Source organism: Lissotriton helveticus, chromosome 1_1, assembly GCF_964261635.1.
Source record: "Lissotriton helveticus chromosome 1_1, aLisHel1.1, whole genome shotgun sequence".
In the NCBI taxonomy this organism is placed as follows: Eukaryota; Metazoa; Chordata; class Amphibia; order Caudata; family Salamandridae; genus Lissotriton; species Lissotriton helveticus.
The window spans coordinates 820,375,797-820,385,352 of NC_136057.1; positions in this window are offsets into that span (position 1 = coordinate 820,375,797).

Here is a 9,556-nt window from a genome sequence, read left to right on the forward strand (position 1 = left end):
AGAACAAATCTCAATAAAACTGTTTAGAATTCATGTATAGAACATCTTTACTAGGTTTTGACGTTCTTGCAAACAAGTATTTATGTATGTAAGTACGTATACTATTTATGAAACCTGTGTTTTTGAGTCAATATTTTATATTTATTTGTTTTGCAGTATGCGTTTTCATAGAGATTATATAAAATATTTATGGACATTGGCATAAATTGGGTCTAAAGACTTATTAGATACTGAGCTTGAGAACTTAAGGAGACTTTAAGTTCCTCTGATAAAGGTGGTTGTTAGCAAAAAAAAACTCAATCTCCCAAAAGAAGCTGATTTATTTCCCTTCAGATGCAAAGGTTGAATTGTTGTTTCTAGAGAATTGTTGCCTGAAATACCTGTTTCAATTGCCATAGTGTGCTATGGTTCAAGCTATGCGCTTAGATTTATATAGTGTGATCTGTGACATTATAATAGAATCCCTTTGTTTAAGATATATTTATGCGTTGAATGCCTCTTCTGAGCATCAGAGGCTCTCTGGTATATGCTACAATAAAATGTGGAGCCAGTTTGTTCTCTACAATCAAAAAATATATATATCTAATGAGTGGGGGGAGGGCAGGAGATAGAGCAACTGCTTCTGTGGTCGAGTAACTATTGGAAGTCCAAGCCCAATAATTTGGTAGGAAATGTGTTGAGAAGTATCTAACTACGAAAAGCTTAGTTTCTCCATTTGTAGAGAATTCGCCTGATAGAGATACACATTTACATGTATTTTGTTTAAGCATAAGGATTACCGAATTTTGGCAGATGAAAGGTCTGATGACTGCTATGAAGGCAAAAAAGGTAATTGCATATGAAAGTTAATGTAACATTTAATGTTACTCATCATTTATTGGACTGTCTCCTGTTTTATCACTTGGAAGCACATTTTGTGTCCAATTTAAAGAAAAATATATAACACTTGTACTGTTTTTAATCTTTCAATTTCCACATATGGATGTAGTAATTGCAATCGTCGGCTTTTTAAAATGTATTTAAAATATGTCTGGAGGAATAAATATTTAAAGTGATAGAAATGGATTGATTGTATTTAATGTATTGATTGATATGGGTTCTAAGGGTCAAATTTATGTGTTATTGTTAAATAGTTTATAATACAATTTCTTTCTAATAAATAAAAAACGGGGAACTGATCTGGATCTTCATATGGCTATGAAAAACCAAAGAGAGAAGAAATTGGAGCAGCACAAGTATTGAGTCAATAGCGTCAAGCATGCATGTATGTTAGAAAGTGGGTTATTAGTAGTGATAAGTAGTGGCTTACTACTAGTTATGAGGCCACAAACACAATAAAAGGGTTGGTCAAGGTCTCAATAAATTAGTCTCTTCCTCAACCCTTGGTAGCTGGCAATGAGCAGGCAGGCGTAATTTAGGACACCGATGTGACAAATTAAAAAATTCCAATACATTAAATAAGTGAGACACACCAAGCAAAAAAGTCCAACTCCAAGTTTTAAAAATAGGATATTTTTTTAATGAAAACATAGGCACCAAAATGACAAACATCTTAATGTAGGACACCAGAGTTATGAATTTTTAAAGAATAAACTTTGTCTTGTGCTTAAAAACATATAGCGCCAAATTGGGACATCTGGTCGCGCTTGGACGGAACAAAGTCAAAGTTTAAGGCTGACTGCGATAGAGCCCTGGCCGGATACACTGATCAGTAGGCCTTGGTCAAAGTTTTACCTTTGCACTCTGTTACATTTCTGTAGCGTTTTCTCTTAACATCTAGAATCTCTGAGATGGTCCTTAAAAGTCCACTGGACGCACTACAGGATGGGGACTTCGTGGTGGAGCTTATGCAGGTAGGCTTAGTTAACCTTTAGCTTACAGGGAGTCCACTCCTTAATCCTTCTTGAAGCAAAGCAAAGTCATTATGGATGTAGTCCCAGAATGTGCAGCAGTTGCAGTCCTTCTGAATGTAGACCTTTGGGGTGCAGCTCAGGTTTTGTTTAGGGCAATACTGCACTTCTGTGTAGTTTCAGGTAGCAGATCTGAGTAGCTTGGCAACTCTTCCATATTTATGCAGTGTTACTGGGTGTCAAGCAGTGGGATACTCCTGGCCAATGGGGAGCAGGGTGCCATCCAGGTGTATGACCACTTCCTTCAAATTGTGGCATATTCTTATCCCAGAAAGCACCATACTTCAAAAATCCAAAATGGGCTCCTGTGTGGCTGGGATTGCAGGATGGGGGCTGAGCCTGTGCTGGTCAGAAGTGTCATTCTCCCTTTGAAGACCAGTTTGGCCACTCTACCCCCTTCCTGCCTGTAACTTCTGCAGCTGTAGTTCTCCTACCAAAGGAAATCCATTCTCTCCCTAGCAGGCTAATTCACACCTCATTAAGACAGATTGTCAAAGGCTAGCCAATCTGGAGAGAGCAAATGTAAGGCTGAATTTTGGCTTACTTTGCGACGGGTGCTGCTGGCTGCATTATGCACCACAATGAAAAATGGAAACACCTGACATATCCCTGCACTACATGGCAGGCACCTTGTGGTGCCTGCCAAATGGTTCAGGGATATGAAAGAGGCACCATAGGTGCTCCCCCAAAACCCACAGCTTAGGGCCAGTGGGGAAGGGGGGCCCACTACAAGCCCCCAAACTTCCTTTCTCCCTGCCTTTTTATTGCGGGTTAGCCGCCATGAAAAGGCAGGTGGGGAGGAACATCATAATCCCTATGGCGGTGCCTGGTAGGCACTACCACCGTTGTAGGGATATGATTCTCCTATGATGCACCAACGGGCTCAAGGAGCCAATGAAAGTACAAATGAACTACCCTGCTCAACTCATACATGAGGCGGAATATCTCACCTTTATCTGGGATAATCATTCCCCGTTTTTGACCCAACTATTAATGTAAACACCAGACACAGATCATATATATATATATATATCTATATTCACTGAAAAAACCATAGGTTTTAGGGGTGTTATAGTTAGCTGGACATTTCACTCGTACAAAACCATTGAAAGTCCTCCGTTACAGTTAGTTGTACTAACTATACCTCGCACGCCCGCAATCTACTGCTGATGATGTCACATATTACATCATCCATTACATGGTCAGTGACAACACTGATGACATCACTGATGACATCTCAAATGAGATCACTGATGACATCATCCAGTGAATGTGGTTTGGTTCGATATTTAAATATGTATTATATATATAGCAATCTGCATTGAAGAATGAGTGGATGTATAAGTGTCTGGATGGAGGATTTAGTAGCACTGGGATTGACTGTCTAAGTGACTAATTTAAAGTCTCTCACTAAATATATGGGATAGTAATTAAACTGTGTGAATACCTGTATCACTCTATCTCCTGTTGTGTAAACTACTACATAAGTTGGTTACTAGCTATGTGAAAGTCTATATTAGTTATTAATTAGTTAAGAGAGTATTTGTATGGGATAGTGGATGTGTGTGTGGGTGGGTGGAAGGTTTGTGACTGTCCAAAGATGTGTAAATAGTTGGTTTAGTAGGTATATGAGGTTAAGACTATATGTGGAAACAGTTGTTTGGGTGAGTAAATCTCTTTATGGGTGTGGCGATGAGTAAATATATTTCTCAATGATACATGTGCAATAAAGTAGAAACATAAAAGGCAGTGTATGTGACAGTTGTTGTATATAAATCAATATACATAAGACTCAGTGATTGTAAGAGTGACTGTATCGAAAACTGTATACTTGTAATAGTGATTTTATGACACACTAAGGGCCCTATTAGGATGTCGGGCGGATCGCCACCGCCATGTGGGCAGTGAGAGTCCCCCCGACATCCTTCCCCGCCCGCCACTCATTCCCATCCACCATTTTACTATAGCGGGGGGGATGGCTGTGGATGGAAAGACCGTCCGCCACTTTTTCGCCCGGTCAATGAGTTGACTGGGCGGAAAAGGGTTTAATATGGCGGCGGTGTCTGTTAGACACCGCCATCCATATTAGAATGTGGGCGGGAACATGCTTTTCCGTGGCGGCAATGCATTCGGGAATGTCTTGTGGGGGCCCGTTGCAGGCCCCCAGGGACTCCGAGGGGTGGAGGGTGCACATGGGGGATATCTACAACCCTGCACTTCACTGTATAACGTGGCAGGCACCGCACGGTGCCTGTCACGTTGTGCATTGAAGTGCACAATGGGCATTTTTAGCATTGCGGCGGGCGGTGCTTTCTGCCCCGCCCGCCGCAATGTTAAATCTGCGGGATGCGCCCGCCTTTTTGGCGGGCGCATCCTAATGGCCCCCACGGGACCGCCGCCCTTATGGTGGGAGGGGTCTCTTTGTCCGCCTGCCATCCTAATGGGGCCCTAAGTATGAGTTACTATCTATATGAATAAATAAAGTGGTGTTTGTATAAGTGTGTAGCTTACTAAATCTAAGTATGATCAATTGTTTGCATAAGTGAGTAGGATGATGTGTGCTGGTGTGTAATGGCGATGTAGGTGCATAAGTATATTTAATAGTTTTCTATTGATCTTTGTTAGCATGTATGAGTGAATCTATGGGTAAGTGTTTAGAAGTGTGTGTAGATGTAGGAATCACTGAGTGGGTTTTTAGAAACTTGTATTGGTGTGTTAATGGTTTCAAATTTGGTACTCCATATTTTATAATGAGTGTTGAAAGGTTATACTAGTGTATGATGAGATGTATCAGATTGTCACGTGGATGATGTATTCAGTGATGTCATCAGTGATGTCATTTGAGATGTCATCAGTGATGTCACTGAGAATGATGTAATATGTGACATCATCAGCAGTGGATTGCGGGCGCGCAAGTTATAGTTAGTTCAACTAACTATAACAGAGGCATTTCAATGGTTTTGTACGAGTGAAATGTCCAGCTCACTATAACACCCCTAAAACCTATGTTTTTTTCAGTGAATTTCTAAGGTTTTTTCAATGCTAATTCCTAACTACAACATGTCTGAAACCTATGTTTTTTTCTGTGAATTTCGAAAGTTTTTTAAAGGCTAATTCCTAAGTATAACATGTCTGAAACCTATGGTTTATTCAGTGAATTTCAAAGGTTTTGTATATGACAATTTTTAAATGTATTAATTGTTATATTTATTTTTTGATACTGATTTACTACATTTATTTAAACTATTTTTAGATATTTTATTTTTTAAATTACATTATAATTACATTATACATCACATTACAAAATATAGTTTCTCAGAATTAATTACTTTAGTTTAAATAATTTGCAAATAAGCAATAGACTTTTAAGTACAGTAGTTACAGTTGTTGCAATGGGCAACACAATTTCAAACACATTGCAACTTTGAGCTCAATGGGGATTTATAGTTATATGCAATTAGTTACTTTATGGATTACTTTTCTAACTACAGGACTGGATCCTAGATTCAGTCTTGGGACATCTCCTGTAAACAGTTGAGTAAAAGCGTTTTGGTTACAGTAGTGATTGTTAAGGAATATTATTGTATTTTAAACGTTGACAGAAACTTTTTCACAAAGAATCACCAATGTTATCCCATGGGAGGAAATTCACTTAGCAGGTAAGTAGTGTTATCATTACTTTTTCTTACTCAGTGGTGGATCCTGGATCCAGCACTGGTGCATCTCCTGTAAACAGTTGAGAGAATGCGTTTAAGTCATACAGTCGATTTTTAAGGAATATTTGTACTTTGTGAAAATCGACACAGAAACTTTTTGGGTGAAAACCAGACAATGGATTCCTATGAAAGGAAATACAAGCCACTGGTAAGTATGGTTAGAATTACTTTTCAGGGTCAGTGCTGGGCTAAAAGATGCAGCACTGGGTTCTCTCCTGATAACAGGTGAGTAAATCGGAATTCGTTTTTCGGATGATTTTAGGTGAATATTTTAAAGTTCCAAAACTCCACACTTAGAAGAATTTCCAAGTGAAACCAGTCAATGTTAGCCTGTGGAAGGAAATTCAAGTTACTGGTTAGTACGGTTAGAATTAAGCATGGGCGCAAAATCCGTTCCGCTCGCGGAATTTTCTGATTTTCGGTAAATCCCCATTCCGCGAACTCTCGCGGATGTGGCGAAAATACGCAAATCCGCGCGCGACGGATTTTTTGCTTGTGTTCGCACTGCTCGCGGGCCGCGGCGCGGGCAGCAACAATCTTGCACTCGCGAAATTACAAAAATTACAATTGGGGAGGGGTGAAGGAAGTGACCCAGTCTCCAACTTCCTCTTCCTATCCAGCAAGCTCCTCCCATTGCTTAGTCCATTTCCTGGCCACTTTGAATTCGATCTTGACTGGGAAGGATTACTTTTTGTGGATGCTGCTGGAGATTTGGCTTTGAGGCCTTTTGGATTACTTTTTGATTAGAAATTTGATTTACAAGTAAGTTGATAAGTTGATGTTGTTTGTTTGTGGTGATTTTTGTGTGTGTTTTTCGACTTTTTGGGGTGGGTTTGGGGGCTGGCTATGTGTGGGAGGCCATTTTGAGGCATGGTCCTGCAGGTCCTGGCCATGTGGATGGGGTCAATCGGCCATTTTGAAGTCAGGCAGTGTGTTTTGTGCCCTATGCCCACCCAGTCTGCTCTGATTGCTTTCATTATGCCCAGGGGGCCTCTAACTTACCCGAAAATCGGATTTTTAAAAAAAAAATTGCCTGTGTTCGCACTGCTCGCGTCCCGCGCAGCAACAATCTCGCACTCGCGAAATTGTAAAAATTACAATTCTGCACATGAATTGAAAACTACCAGGCTTAGTTATGGGTGCATGCATGATACAACTGTTTTCTTTAATTTTAACATTATTCTGGCCAAGGCATGGATGGCATTGGATTGTTGTGATTTTTGTGTGTTTTACGACTTTTTGGGGTGGTGTTGGGGGCTTGCTATGTGGGTGGGGGCCAGTTTATTGCCTGGTCCCGTGTGGGTGGGGGTCTAGGGGCCATTTTTAAGCCAGTTTGTGTGCTTTGCGCCATAGGCCTGCACCCAGTGTGCTGTGATTTTATCATGCCCAGGGGGCCCAGAATCCGTCTGTTCGCGGATTTTGCTGGTTATTCGCCACGTTCGCGTCGTGAAGCAACAATCTCGCACTCGCGAAATTGCAAAAATTGCAATTTCGTACCAGAAAACCACCAGCAGGCAGCATAAACCTTCTGAAACTTGATGGATGGCATTGGATTGTGGTGATTTGATTGGTGTTGTGTTTTTTGACTTTTTGGAGTAGGGGTTGGGGGCTGGCTATGTTGGTGGGGGCCATTTTGAGGCATGGTCCTGGCCATGTGGATGGGGGTCAAGTGGCCATTTTGAAGGCAGGCAGTGAGCCATAGGCCTGCACCCATTTTGCCTTGCTTTCACCCATTTAGCCCAGGGGGAGTCAGTGGTACATGAAACTATAACCCTCTCTGTGTGTGCTCTCTTGGATCAATGTTAAATTCCTGTTTCCCAAAAATTTAGCAAATCCTAATTTTGAAATTTCCATATTGTGTGGTGTGCATGTGTGTATTCATAAATGCCTACTTGCAAACTATTTATTGAAGCGCTACATATGCAACATATATTTACTGATGTTCCTCTGTCTTCGTTTGCTTTTAGGTGCACAAAGTCAATAACTCCGCATCATCGTTGAGCATCAGTGCCAGGAAGAAGTCCTGCTGCGGCCTGTTGTTCCGACATCTGAAGAAGATGGCTCCAAAAAGAGGTGCCCGTAGCTCCTCTTGCAAGAAAAATGTCTCTACTAAGGAGAAGAAGAAGCAAGTGGCACCACCTACCAAGGAGACTGGTGGCTCAACCACTACATTTTTGTGGAAAAAACAAAGGCCCACCATGAGTGCTGCACAGGTAGCCTGTTTAGTGGTTCAATCACCAACGACCAGTGATGTTGGCTCATCGCAAGAAAGTAGCAGCACACCATCAACACAGGTTGTAACTCATCTCACAAGTACTATTCAACAACCAAAGCCGCAACAACAACTGCATGGGCTACTAGTACAAGCACAAGTACATGCGCAAGGAGCTGTCCGAGAAGGAGCTGGCTGAGAAGGAGCTGTCCGAGAAGGAGCTGTCCGAGAAGGAGCTGGCCGAGAAGGAGCTGGCCGAGAAGGAGCTGTCCGAGAAGTAGAAGGTCGAGAAGGAGCTGGTCGAGAAGGAGAAGGTCGAGAAGGTCGAGAAGGAGAAGGTCGAGAAAGAGAAGGCCGAGAAGTAGAAGGCCGAGAAGGAGAAGGCCGAGAAGGAGAAGGCCGAGAAGGAGAAGGCCGAGAAGGAGAGGTCCATGGAGAGTTGCAAGTAGAGGTCAGTGAAGAGGCCCATGTAGCGGCGCATGGAGCGGTGCAAGTGCCCACAATGGTTCTTCTTCCAGGAGTAGGGTCACAGGAGGAAATTGACTTTGGAGCCGGGGTATCATGTCAGGAAGACGAAGGCACTCCTCCTGATGATTCATTTTCTCCCAGCTCCCCAGCAAGGAAAAGATCAAGGAGTGTGTGTAGAAGTTCCTCTTCAAGCCCCGCCTCATCAGATGATCTGGATCTAGATTGGCAACCATCTCCGACGTCTGAGAGGGAGGCACACCACTCGCTGCAAAAGGTATCAAAAGTTAAAAGGAAGGGCCCCGGAAAGCTCATACTTATGGATCCGAACGCCGGACTTGATGAAGTGGTTCATTCTGATGTTGATGAACAGGATGACAGCAATGACCTAGTCATCACACACGTCATTCCAGCCACACCGGCCATGCAGCAGACAGACATTTATACCCTATCCCGACGTCATGCTGAGCGTGACCCTGGCGACGTGGCACTGGTAGCACCACCAACGCAGTCAAGTAGTACAACAAGTTCAACAAAACCTACAGCTCCCATATTTTGTCCCCAGAGGGGGACTTCATCCAGCTCGACTCCCTCAAGTAGGGTTGCTGCAATAATTGCACAACCTAGTAGATGTCTGCAAGGCTCATCCACCCCTGCTTCATCTGGCATTGGCAGTATCATCTCGTGCGGCAAAACCAGAAGTTTCCAGTCCCCAGTTTGGAACTTTTTTAGTGTCCATGCAAAGTATGATAACATAGCCGTTTGTTGCATTTGTAAGACTAGAGTTAGCCGTGGTAAGACTGGTACCAACTATGGAACCGGAGGCCAGATAGGTCATCTTCAAAGAAGGCACGCTGTCGTATGGTTTGCGCACCTAGCAAACATAAAGGGAAAGCAATCCCAAAGGGCAAGTGGCCAAAATATACCCATACTAGGTGTTTCATCTGAAGATGACGGGGAGGTAGAAGAAGCGTCAGACATTTGTCCGGTTGCACCCAGTACCCCTGGCAGCACCACACCCTCCGGACCACATAGGAGGCACACTGAGAGTCTGGGAGACACACCAATGCGGAAAATGTCAACACTGAGCAGAAGTGGGACGAAGAAGGCATCAGCATCATCCAGTAAATTTGTCCAGCGCACCATTTCAGCCATGTTCTCCTCAGATGCGTAATTTCAACGCAACCACCCAATTGTACGCCTGTATAACACTAAGCTGGCTAAAATGCTAGCGGTGGACCTTCTCCCTTTTT